Raw genomic sequence first — 14,211 nt, 5'->3', positions numbered from 1 at the left:
CCATTCATGTTCCACTAGGACATCCAAGCTCTCCCTCTCCACAGCCATTTTCCACCTTCCTCCTGCAGGAAGAGCTCCCTTTCTCCCAATGCCAGTGCCTTCCTCGCTGCTCACAGTTCCTTACCCCATCAAAACACTCCTACTAATTCCCACCTTAATGCATAATTTCCTGTATGGCACTTTATCAACTGCTCTGGGAATCAAGGTGGGTACAAGCTGTACATCTTATCTGGAAGATCAACTCTCCTATCAAAGAAAGCTAACAGGTTAGGCTGGCATGGTTGACTTGGGGTAATGTTATCTCATCTTCTATTGCTTCCATAGCGATAATTGCTCATTCCTTCAAAGTTTATTTCAAAGCCTTTCATTGCAGTGAGGTAAGATTAATCTTACCTGTGGCTGTCCTGAGCTCACCTTTCCTCTCTACTTGTTTTAACTTTGTGTACAAATGCTGTGTGCTATTTGCATAATATTTGCTCCAGATTAGATCATATGGGCCCTTAAACCTTCTCTGCAGAAGGATTCAGCTGTGTTTTGCTGCATCCTTTTAGCAGAAAGTAATATCTACGAAGCAAACATGCAGTGCTCGAGAGCACACAGTCATGTTTTCTGAAGACTTTCTGCAAAAAGAACTGGCCAGAGGAAACCATATCCATGATTTCACTGGAGAGTGGAGTAGTTTGCTCTGTGAGGAAAGCCAAAGCATTATGGCACAGTAGGGTGAGGGAGGAAAGTATGGCATTGCTTCTCCTGTCCAGGACTTGGAGAGCAGAATGTTGTCATTGGCCACATATCTGCCCACCTATAAATATTGATACAGCTCCTTTTAATTTAGAACTCAGCAGCCCTTAATAGGCTTATTCCTTTCTGAGGCAGGGAAATTAACATTTTTCACTATACAGAATAAAAAGGCGAGGAAGGGACTAAGCTTATACCATATAATACCATAATAACATACATATACATAATAGCTCGTAATGGCTGTCTTTTATTATGCACTGTTTTTTGCAGTGCAACAAAAATAAAAGTGACCCAGTGTGGGAAAATGGCTTACAGTTACCAGACATGTGGGGCAGGTTTCTGTGGCAAAAGAAAGAATCTCACAACCTCAGTGGCAATGTAACTTTTACCTTTTGCTAATAAGTAAAATGCATTTGTAGTCAAAACACACCCCTTACAGGCACTAATCTGTAAATACGTAATACACATTTAAACTCATTTTAAGATGTTCCTCTGCAGCCAGCCTTTCATTTTTAATGTGTCTGAACACTTAAATACGTTTGCCATTATAAAATGGATGGTGCTCGGAGTTTCATTGGTGAGAGCTACACAACTGTACCATTGAAAGGCTTGGCCTTGCAAGGTTTTTGGTGCTGCAAACTCCAGCTGAACCTATACTCCAACCATCTGTGTTTGCGCTGCTTCCTTGGCTAGCACCTTGAGTTGCCACTCAGCACATACTCCACAAAGGATTTTGGTCCTTTATTTTTTAATGATTATTATTGCAAGGCAAACAGGCAGGGAACGTGGAAGTATTACCTTATATATGCACTAGAGGATGCTCTTGGGTCATCAATGAGAGACAAGCCGCTTTCTCCTGCTCTCGGCCTGCAGTGGTTCAATACGTTTTCAGGGCTCAGAAAGTGTTTCACGGCTTAGTCGATGTTCTGAAGCATAAAGAAGATAAGAAAAAAATGCTCACATAGTGTAACGTGAATGATAAAGTGGTGACAAAACTTTCTCCTCCTTCCTTATGCAACTGCATTAATACTCAGTAGAAGTAGTATATGTTTAAAGTCTGCCTACACTCAGACAGGGACCTGGACAAGCCCAATAGTTTGTTGTTTTTTTTCTGATCACCTATTGATTATACATTACATGGGATGAGTTGTATTTTGGCCAAAGCATGGAGGGCAAACATCAGCTAAAGGCCATTTCTAACCTTGACTGGCTGTCACTGTTATTGCTGACGGCAAGGAAGAAAGGACACGAAGGGATCTGGGTGGCTCTGCACAGTGCCAGGAGGGGAATGGCTCCTGTGGAGGCCAGCAGGAGGTCAGAGCACACACACTGAGCCCCTGAGTGGTCTGATTGTTTTTATCTACAAGCACCTTTTTCATCAAACTGCCTAATTTTACAGTATGGAAACGATTGCAGTGCATCGGAACAAATTTGGTATAATGGAACACCTGCATGCAAATGCAGGCTGTCAGGTGAGCATCAAACTGAGAATAGAAAAAGGGCTCCAAATGAAGGGCTTTGTCACTTCTGGGGGAGCTGGAAAACCCAGGTGGGGGGGATTTTTGTTATTAAAAAACAGATCAGGTGTTTTCAAAACAAAAGACAAAGGAAAACCCACCACAAAATGCCACGCTGGTTTCACCAGGTGACACAACGAGGCTGTGACTGTAATAACCACTCTAAAACTCCAGCCTGGGTGGCTCCTGAGGTAACAGAGCTTGTTACCTTGGAACAAGGGGTAGTGGTTTACAATGAAAAGAGAGTAGAGTAGGTTAAGACTTAAGTTAGATGTTAGAAGAAATTCTTCACTCAGAGGGCAGTGAGAACCTGGCACTGCTGCCCAGAGAGCTGTGGGTGCTCCATCCCTGGAGGTGCTCAAGGTCGGGCTGGATGAGGCTCTGGGCATCCTGAGTTGGTGGGGGGCAGCCAGCCCATGGCAGGGGTTGGAGCTGGGTGAGTCTCTTCCAACACAACCAATTTCATGACTCTATGATTCTACAAACTCATTCGCTCCCCTAATAAATGCACAGATGAAACCAGTCCTTTGTGGCTCAGGTATAACCCCAGGGAAGAAAGCAGCATTTGCTGTGCCACTGCTGAAATGCTTTCACCTGGAAAGTTTGTGCTGCTGAGCCAGCCACCGATAGGGAAAACAATTATAACAGCAGATGAATAGTGTAACTTGTGGTCATGATGCTCACCTGGGACTGCAGGTTGCAATGCAAGACCTTGCTGTGGTCCAGAGAGAACACACATTGCTCAAACCAAAGTTGAAACTTCTGCTCTGGACCTCAGAATCCTGTTATATGTTTGAACCTTTTTCCTCAGAAAATCTGTTTTCCATATAAATACCCCCATACCCTTCCCTCCCCCAAAGCCATGCGAAATGTTTGGTGTAAGCAGCTCCATGTGGTAACAAATCCCAAAGGCTAATTGTGTGGAAAAGCATTTCCTTTCATCAGTTTTACATTTTCTGCCTTTTAGTGTTGACTGCACCCTTTCCCTTGCATCATGAGAAAGTAATGCTCAGTGCACAGAGCTGGAAAGGGCCCAAGACCACCGATTCATTCTGTGAAGACCAGCGGGCTGCCAGCAGCCTTTAACAACTGTTGATCACCAACACCAACAAATTCCAAACAGATTACCAAAAAAGGACAAGGCCAAAACCCATTTCTGGGCTATAAAAACAGATTCCTCCAACTGCTGTTACGGTGAGTAATTCAGCTTGTTTGCAGATGACAGGCAGAGCGGAGCTGTCAGTTGCTGGCAGAAGGAAAACACGCAAGCCCTCAGAAGTTGTGCAGTTTTGCCTTTGTTTTGCCTGAGTAGCTGCTAACATCACAAACAGCTTTTCTGAAGAAAACGCCAAATCTATCCTGTTTTACTTTGGAGTGAAGCAACAGTTACTCACATTTCCCCCTGCATCAACCTTAGGCTGTATTTGCAATGAGAAGAGATTTCTTTCCTTCCCCCTCCCTAACTTGTCTTTCTCTTCCCAAGAGTCTGTAGCCTGCTGGCTCTGAGGGCACCTTGGGAAAAGGCAGAGTAGCAACACGAAGCATCCTACCATATCAGACCTCCATTTGCTTCCATTCCTGAAATAAGGCAGCTTTAAAAAACCAAACTCTATCCTATAATCCCATGCATAAACTCCGCTACTCTACCATTGCTGTTCCTATAGCCCATATCCTCAGAGAGGTTCTTTTGCTTCTGAAGTTTAAAAACATTCTCTTTTTCATTAGTGAGAGATGGATTGGCTGAATTCTAGCTTTGAATATGATCTCCTTGTCCAACTGCTCTAATTTCCTCAAATAAAATTCTACAGGGTTAAATACAAAATCCTGCTTCATCCATCTTTGCAGTTATCTTTGCTTTAAAAAAGCTCCTACTTCAAGTTCAAAATGAACTTCTTTGTACACGTCCCACACACATTCAGATGGGCAGTTATGCGTGCTCATAACCTCAGCAGTTAAAACTTTGTTTAAATATACCCTGGTTCAAGGAGTTCCATAGCAAGCCAAATGTGTTGCCTGCTGTACACAGCCTTAAAAGCGAGGTCTGTTTGCATTCATGTGCCATTAAGGACAATATTGACGAGCGAGTGAAAGGTAGAAGTAGAGCAAGGCATCAAACACTTGAAAATAATCCAGGGACAATTTTATATTGAGAAAAGAGCTGCTTTACTCTAAAGAAGCAGAGAAAGAAGTTGGAAACAGCAGCAGAAGTTCAAGCAGATGCTAGGGAAAAGGCAGGGGGTGAGATACAGGAAGAAAGCGAACTACAGGTTCTGCTTGCTGTCAGCTAACGCCAGCTGAAGGCACACAGATAATTTTCCCATCCCAGTTTATTTCCCTTTCTTTATGCTTATGATGCAAGCACATATTGACTTGATATTCAACAAAACCTAAACTGCATAAATCGAAGTTCCTCAAATTGTCCTGAGAAAAGAGGGATGAGGATATGAAAACCAAATATTTGTACAAGTGTTTTCTTTGGGAGCGTGGAAGTGATTGTACTGCTTTACTCTCAATGAATATTACTGCTTTGTGCCTCCATGGGTTAAACTTTGGCCAGACACAGCCTGAGAAAGAAGAACCTACGTTCTGTTAACCCTCATTTCAAAGATATCTTCCCATTAACTTTCACTCTGCTTTTTCTGTTTCCTTCCCAGTGCTTTTTCCCAAATCCCCTCTACAAAGAGGCCTGCACTCAGACACCCTGATACAAAGGTGAGGAGCTCCCCTTGCCATGCTAACAACTAGCAGGAGCACAGAGCCGGGCTCGTCTCACTTCAGCTGGTTGCACACACACAAGGTCTGAAGCACAAGGAATCGTGTGTGATTTTTCAGGGATTAAGAGACGATGCAGAGAACAGCACATCAAGATCCTTCCATGACCCAGGTTTTCCTCTCCCACATGCCACAAATGCTCCAGTGCCCTCAATTCAGTGCCTGGGTCACCAGAGTGCTCCCATCCTGCTATCGAGGTGGGTCTGTGTGATTGGTGAGACCTCACTCTATCAATCCACCCCATGCAGAGGCCAGTCCAACACAAACACAGATTTCTATGGGTGATCATAGCATTACAGAAGTAACTTCAGCATTATTAGCCTTATCGCTGTCAAGAGACAAATGCTTTCTGCTATTTACCCCTCAAACTTTGGTCAGTATTTACAGTGTTGTCCTCAATGCATTAGCAAAGACATTCACTCACATTTGCTGTCTGCCAAAAAGCGAGTTAATTTAGCTCAGTGCTACGATCCAAAGCAGTTTGAGTCATCTACATCCTCGGCTATTGGTGTCCAGACAGACACCACATCCATCCACGCACACATTAATAAAGGTGTAAAAATAAACCGTCAGTTCCTCTAGACCTGAAATAACATATCGGATCCCAGGACAGCAAAAGAACTAAGAGGAATGACCTTGGCCAAGGAACTACAATGCAGGTTTTCTTAATGTTTCAAGTGGTGGTGGCCAAGTCTTGCTGCTGTCCTGGAGCTCTCCTCTGGGGAGGGGACAACAGTGATGCTCCAGCAGGGCCAGCACTGCCTCCTCACCCAAACCTTGGTACCAAGGAGTGACGGATCAATTATTCATCAGCTAAAAGGCACACTTCTATTACAGCAGATGTTTCTCCGAATGTTTGACACTGCCCATTAACTCACCCTTTAATTTTAATTGCTTAACTAATGGCTATAGTCAAGGTTAAATGAGTTTAAATCTTCCCTCTTTTCTTATGCTGCTTAATAAAAAGATAACATCTGACCTAATGAGGAAAAAGGAGGAAGAAGGAGCTGAAGCAAGTATAATCTTTGACAGGATACAAACAAACAGCCAGTGAATGCTCCATGAACTTAGATCTGATTTTCACTACCTCAGAGGAGTGATGGAAAGTTCCCTGTGGTTAAAGGTGGCCGTTAGGTTGCAAAGTGGGGCAGGACCCTTCCACCTTCCTGAAGCCAACAAGAGAGGAAGCTCCTGCTCAGCAAAGTAAGAAGCATTTGTTTCAAACCAGCTGATTAGGTGGCCTCCAGGCTGAGACCTCAAGTTATGTGAGTAATTCAAGTCTATAGGTCACATCGATGTTTTCCCCATGCTTCCTCCTGCACATACCTACAGCCCATCTGAAGAGCAGAGCTGGCAGGACAAACAGGGAAGGAGATGTTGCATAAGAAGTGCTGGGCTGCAGGACAGGGAACGTCTGTCCCAGCCTTGCTGTTGCGATTGCACTCTTCCAGCTGGTTGCTGCGTTAGCTCTGTACCAGGTGAGAGCATGCAGCTGGTGCTCAGTGTCCTAGAGAGGGGGTAAGCACGCCAATTTCTGCAGCATACATAGCTGTGCTCTTGCTATCTGCCAAGACAATAAATTCCATGCATTTTGCATCTGTGATTCGGTACCCCCCAGGAATAAGCAATGTAGGTGCTGTGAGTGCCCTAAGAAGAATGCACAGTCAAGGAAAACATTTTTTTCTCAGCATCCTACCAGAATAAGGACACGAGGGAAGGAAAGAGGAAGCAGGCAGAAGAATAAGCTATTTTTTTCAACATAGAGGAGAAAAGGAAACATATATCTTTCCTTTCTGTCCTTCTTTCCTTCCTTGTATAGAATCATAGAACTATTAAGGTTGGGAAAGACCACTAAGATCATCTAGCTCAACCATCACCACCATGCCCACTAATCATGTCCCTTTTTGCTCCCTTTTCAGAAGGTGAGGGATCGCAGATTGATGTACATTGTACTGCAGGTTGTTCTCACCCTTTGGTACATGTTGGTCTAGATACTTGTTGTCTGTTTTGTGAAGAATTTGGAGACTGGCATGGGAATGGGACTAAATGAGGCAAGAGCCTGATCTCAGCTTGACTGGCACAGCTCAAGCTCAGTTCCAACATGACACCCAACCCAGGCTCTAGCACCATGTTCCCACTTCGGCTGCACCACAGAATCACTAAAGGTGGAAAGACCACTAAGCTCATCTAGCTCAACCATCCTAGCACACAGCCTCTCACTCAGGTTACACAAATCCAGTCCCCACTTTGACCAAACATGTTACAACTGGCTATCTCACTGCTGTCATGCATTAGCTGCTATTGTGGCCTGCAACTTGGAGCAGACCCAGGCCTTGATTTCCACATGGAAAAAGGGAAAAGCATTAGGGAGCATCAGCCTGTCCTCTGTTGCCTTATCAGTTACATCACAGCTGTTAAGACCAGGGCTGCCCACAGTTAAACTTCCCTTCCATAGAATCACAGAATCACCAAAGTTGGAAAAGACCTTCAAGACCATCAAGTCCAACCATTCACCTATCACCACTATTTCCCACTGAACCACGTCCATCTCTCATCCAAGGAACAGTTTAGCAGAGGAGAACACCCCTTCATTCCCCCTAAAATCTGTTCCACCCCAAAATGGTACCAAGGAGCTGAGAGCTGCTGCACTCCACTCAGCCTCATCACTTCTTCCCAGCTAAGCAATCACGAAGCGGAACGAGACTCTCTACTTTAGTTTCTAAACTGTAAAAATAAAGTTCTTAGGTTTTTGGTGGTTTTTGTCTTTTTTCATCTCTTTTTTTTTTTCCCTCCCCCAAGCAGGCTCACGAGGACATCCACTCATTTGCTTTTGGCTCCGGCTCAGCAGCGTTCAGTAGTGACAACCATCAATCCTGCCAGACAGCCGCCGGCACAGGCTGCTGGGAGTGGGCGATCTCCATTTTGCAGCTCGGCTGCAATGTGCGTGCGGCTCTGGGTGGGCTGGCGGGCATCCAGGCGCTCGGCATCGCCCTCCTACCCGGAGAGGTGTCTCGACAGAGCGAGGTGCCAAGAGCGCGGTGCCAACCGTGCCCATCCTGCACATAGAGGCAGCAGCATGGCGGGGATGTTAATCCCATGCGTTTCGGTGTCACCAAGTTCGCCGGTGAGATTTTTCCACCCACTGAGCGGTGCTGAGTTTAATTCTAAGGATGGCTCGGTGCAGAAAAGGGATAAGGCTGCATGAAGCACTTCCTTCAGCTGGCAATTTCAAGGTCCAGCCGAGGGCATGCTACCAGCTCGCCCGTACCCTCTGGTGAAGATCAGATTTCTGAGCGCAGAATGGAGGATTTAATTCTTTGTTCTTGAACTCATTCTTTCCTTTGCAGGGTCCAGTGGAACGTAATCCCTCCAGATGCCAGCACCACTTAGGAAATGGTAATATAGCAGCTATGTGCTCTAAGTGGTTTATTCATACACAGAGACCAGTAATATCCTAGGGGGAACATTTAGAAATGGTGCACAGTGATGCGATCCCGGCACAGGCAGGCTTTCCTTCAGCAAAGACTGTCCCAAAACCACGCTTGTTTTCAAGAGGAGCAGCAGAGCTTGCATTTTGCATTTTCCTCTCAGTTTGTTTAAAGCGTTTTCTTGCTGTTTAAAGCAACCAGCGCTTCCTTCCTGGGAGGGAGGCAATGCTTTTAGGGTTACTGTAAATAATCAGAGCCAGAACAATTGGCTGAGTAAATTATCCTGTCTGCTGACACTAACAGACTCCGTCGAGCTACTGGGAACTTCATCAGCTTTTTTCCCTCTTACTATTATTATAACAAAACAAAGGTTTGCCGAGAGAGCTTTGCAGCAAAACAAGAGCAACACCTCGCAGACAGCAGCCCCAAGGCTCAATTTGCAAAGACCTCTTGCAGTGGTTCCAAATGAAGAGGTCCATCAAGGAAAGAACCAAGGGGACCAAGGAGCCAACTGGAAGATGTTAGCATGACAAAACCCAAAGGGAACTCAAAGCTGCCAATACAACTGCCTGCAGCACACACCAGGAGCCAGGTGCTGCTTCAGGGTTGTCATCTTGTGGGGCTGGAGAACAAGGACAGCACTTTGCAACATAAGAAGCTGGTGGAGCTGTAGGTGTCCCTGTTCGTAGCAGGGAATTTGGAGCCAATGAAGGCCTTTGAAGGTCTCTTCCAATTCAAACAATTCTATGACTCTATGATTTTAGGCTGAGACACGAAAAAAAAGTTGAAAAAAAAAAGTCTGCTTCTTACCCAGCAACTAGAGAAGTAACAAGCTGCAAAAAAGCTTTGGTTAAGTGTCCTTCCTGTTTGTGCAAAGTAATGCTGCTCACAGGGGGACAACCAATGGGTCAGACAAGGGGAAGGATGACACATAGGTGAAGAGGTGCAGCAGTCGGCCTTGCAGACCGAGTATGTCCAGGAGCTCACTGCTCATCCCTCTCTAAAGAAGAACTTTATTAGCAGTCAGCTCTGCCTGGCAGCTGGATTATGCTGAGGAAAGGGCAAGTTAACGGTGTTAACATTACCCTTGGATGAAAGCAGCGTAAATACAAAATATTTGTTTCTCTGCTACTGTGCAACATCTGTTCTCAATAATTCAGCCATTTTCATCTCTCCCTCCCTCGGGGTTTCAAAGTACACAAGGAAGTGGGAGCGACTTGCAGGTAGCCCGCTGTGCCCGCCTGAAAGTTGTGCAACACACAGAGAAAGGCTTTACAGAACTGGAGTTTGCCCCAGCAGCACCTACCAGGACAGAGCTTTGTAGGATACTGGCAGTAAAACAGGCGCCTTGTAAAGAGATATATTTTCAGCAATCTGGTACATTCACATGTGGAAAATCTTGGTGGATGGCAGCCTTAAAGGGTTTCATCTAAAAGGCTGAAAATATAAAAACAAAAAGAAGAAAGAAAGAGTCGTAAACCTCGCCACAAATTAGACGGCTTTGGCTGCAGTGCTGAAAGCCAGCAATGCAGTAAGAACACTTGTTCATCTATTTTTCTCCTTTAGCACAATGCAGTTGTAAAAGCAGAGGGAGCTTGTGCCAGGTCATGATGTGGAAAAGGGCTCTCCAAGGGAAACTCCCGGCTCTGACATTTGAGCAACAAGGCTTTTGGATATGTCAACTTGAGGCGAGAATTAAGAGATCCAGATATCATGGCTGTGCATGAGATCATCCTGGGGGATGAATTCAGGTTTTGTAGTTACATTCCTGATACCCTCCTGTATCCCCCTGTGCTCCATCAACTACACAGAGCCACGCTACACACCCTGAAGACCAAACGAACAAACACAAAAATGCACACAAAAAAGGCACATTTAGAAGAACGATTTTCCAAGATAAATCTCCGAGGTTTCCTTATTCTGAAGGCAGCTGACATTTTTGTTTGGGTTTGAGAGAAATGAAACAAAGAGCCAGAAGTTTTCATTTGAAGGTGAGCAGTAAGGCATTGCAAAACTTGCTGGCATGCAACTGGAGGCACAGCAAAACACCACAAGGAAGCTGCTGTACTCACACTGCACTTCAGAGCAGCGTTCAGTAAGTTCTGGCACCTTTTGATGTTTGCAAACACTGCAGAACAAAGCACTGTCTGATCTCATCAATTCTACTTTTTACAAGAGGGCTTAAAAAAAATTTGGGCCCCCCCCTCCACCAAAAAATGACAGGTAACTTTTGTTGTTGACAGTCTCAGGCTTTTCAGCTGTTCATGGGGGTGGTGGGATCACCATCCCTGGAAGTGTTCAATAACCATGGAGATGTGGCACTGAGGGACGTGGGCAGTGTGCATGGTGGGATGGGTTGGGGTTGGACTGGATGATCTGAGAGGTCTTTTCCAACCTTAATAATTCTGTGTTTCTATGATCAATTTTAGAGATAAAAAGAGATCTGGATTCTGCTGATGGTGAGTGGCACAGCAGTGCCTCTGCCCTGCTCATTGCTGTGGGGGTAATCCATCCCTACAAACACCAGGAGCGATAGGAAGCAGAGCTGTTGCTGCCATTTCAGAGCAAGGCCATGCCCAGAGACTCATACCTTGCTCCAGAAAACAACTGACCTTTTTGCATTCAAGTCTGCAGCCCCAGACTGCTGCCTTCCCCAGACTATCCTGGCTCCCCACAGGCTGTATGTGGGCAATACATCCTAGGCTGGGATCCCAAATCCCAAAAGGCTGCGAGTGGCCTGAAGCTCTGCCACCTCACAATCTGCAAAGTGGTCAGAGTAAAATTCAACCCCCAGGTGAACCTGAGCTTGAGCAAACTCTCCACACTCCTGCAGAGCCATAGAGCTGACAGTTTGTCTCCTAGGTGTAAGACAGGCACCAGGAAACAAAACACAGCCCAGGGGGACCAACGGGGAGCAGTGAACACTGCCTGGCCTTCCTCTTGGCCTGGAGCTGGCTTTCAACAACCAGAGCCCCACTGGGCCCTTTGCTCTCCTACACACAATGGCTCAATGGCCCATCTCTCACATCCTAGAGCCTCTCATATCTTTACTGTCCATTAAATAAGGCATTTGGAGGCTTGGGAATAAGTTTGTCCCACAGTTTGCTGGATTTGCCCAAGACCACGTTTGGTTTGTGAGTTTGATGATCTCAGCTCATGAGCCCACCCTCACAGCTCAGCTTTCACACTGCCAGCAGAGCCTCTCGGAAAGACAAAAGCACAAAAGCATACAGTGTGTGTGTGAGAAAAGCCTCTGCTCCTCCAAATGTCAGCGGCCTGCTGTAAAATTAAGATTCTTTCTGCTACATGAAAAATGTAGATGCCCATTCCCATTCCTTGCTCAGCGTTTGTTGCCATAACCTATAGCACAGATGCAATGGGTTTTTGAACACAAGATCCATTATGTTTCCTGCCAGAGGCTCAAATCCATACAGGTTTCACAACACCTTGCCAGGCAGTTACCTTTTGTACTGACTCAGGATTTGCTGGCAGCTGCTGCCAGGCACTGGCTTGGGTCTCACCAACGGGCTGGGAAGTCGGCACCACTAATAACATTCATTTTGTTATCTGCACAATCAACCTCCCCCAACCCCAGAGCAAGAGTTAAACAAATGTCCAGAACCCAGCCCAAGTATGTTCTGGATATGTGGTGTCCAATGGGGAATTGGGATTATCCTTTCTCCTTCCCTCAAACATGCTCTTACTCAGAGCTCGTACTCACATTGCATTTGTCCTGCAAAATCCTGCTGCACTGGAGCTGCTTTATTGCTACAAAGGGAAAGCTCAGTGCCTCGTTACCTCCAACTTGTGCACCAAGTATTGTGATGCTCATGTTTCCAGCCTGAGCTCCCTCAGTGTGACCTTGGGGAAGGATGACAGCCCTGTCTCGCTCCTACCTCGTGCCAGCCAGGACGCCCAGTGCCTGCCAAGCACCGAGCAGACACCGCAGCAAATTGTGGCACAGCTTCTTCCTGAGCACAGCCTGAGCCAAAATGGCCATTTGATAATTAACCACTTGGCCTGAGCCAGGCAAGACACAACTAGGGACACAGTGTGCACTCAATGGGGTGGCTGCAACCTGCACACCATCCAGGGGGCATCTGGGATGAGGCCGGGGGCTGACCCCAGCCTTGCTCACAGCCACAGCAGCAGATGTGCTGGGCTTCCCCACAGCCTCCCCCTTGCCTGGCAGATGCTGGCCTCACTGGGAAAGCGCTAAATGGATTCTGCTGAATCACTGCAGCAGATGGTTCCTAACACCACCTGGATAGCTCAGGAAAGAAGGGAGAGATAAGGAAGGCTGAAGAACAGAGAGTACCCAGTATGTGGGCTGAACCCAGGGAGGAGTAACCTGTAAGGGTATCATTTGAACTGCTGTTTCCCCCAAATTCCTGTGTTAGTAAGACTGATAACATCCCTTTCCTAGCAGTGTTGTCCTAAGGTCTACATAAAGCACATTACTCCAAACCCACTTGGGAAAAGCCTCTGTCCCCAGGGCTTCTTGAGAGGGCTCAAGGAGATGGACTAGGAGTTCAGTAAGGGGAATTAGGGCCAGACTTGCTAGCATTAAACCATGGGGCTGAAGAGGACAGAGAACTGACCACCCACCAGGGAAGGCAGCACTGCCGTCTTAATGCACGTACAAGGCCCCATATTCATCTGCAGTAATAGGCTTTTATTTTTAAAGCCAGGTTGGCAGGTACTTTTATTTTCTGCAACAGCTCCTTCTGAAAGGGCATGGGAGCCAGCTGTGTACAGAAGCATGCAGCTGTATGACAGAGCATAGCAAACAGGAAACAGGTAACAATAACCCATCTGTTTGCTCTTTCTCCTCCCATTCAACAGTGCTACTGATATTATTTTATTTATTTTAATAGGAATGAAAGCAGCCAGTCAGGAAGACAGAGGTACGAGCTCAGAAAGTGCCCTGTATTCTTCTTCAGCCACTGTCCCCACCTCAGTCACACGCATGGGCAGCAGAGCAGCAGCCCTTGGATGCACCGTGGTGAAAGACACCTCTCTGTGCAAAGTTGCTCAGTTCACAGCACTTCCAGCCCAGTCCTCCCCAGCACAAAACAGTGAGTAATTTGAGACAAAATGTTCCCCAGGCAGGTCACGCTGTGTACAGTTCTTCCTCCTCCTCCCATGGCAAGGCATTTTCACACACCAACCACACCGTACTCCATTTCGCTCGAGCCCAGCTTTGTCCTACATAGGCTGTTTTTGCTGGGTCACACCTGCCATTGATTTCCCCAGATAACAGCTGCTGCTTCACGTTCTGCTGTGCACATACCTCAGCAAAAAGGCACTGAAAAATAGCCAAAGACAGCTGAAGCTCAGGATGGCACAATGACAGCCATAGAAACTGGACAGCAGAAGTGCCACCACAAAACTGGGCAAGAGATCCTCTCCATGCTCCCAAACCCCAACTGTTTCTCATAGAGGATTCTGTTATCACTGGCCTGGAGACTTGGTTCATCTGCAAGAATTTAATTTAAGGAATAAACACAGCCCATCCACACTGTGCAGTTCCACAAGGCAGGTTGGAACAGCACTAGGGAACCTCACCCAGTGATATCTCCATGGGCAAGATGAGCTTTCCTCAGTGGCTGGGATCTAGTCTGTGCCCTGTTGTCCAAGCTAGGAAAGAGATAATACTCAGTGGCACTTAATGGCACATGGACACTGCTATGCGTACCCAAGGCCAGATAACCTCTGGAAGTCGCTTGAAAACAGAAGTTAAAATTGAAAAC

The sequence above is a fragment of the Coturnix japonica genome, chromosome 5 (genome assembly GCF_001577835.2).
Source record: "Coturnix japonica isolate 7356 chromosome 5, Coturnix japonica 2.1, whole genome shotgun sequence".
Taxonomy (NCBI): domain Eukaryota; kingdom Metazoa; phylum Chordata; class Aves; order Galliformes; family Phasianidae; genus Coturnix; species Coturnix japonica.
This window is presented reverse-complemented; position numbering follows the sequence as displayed.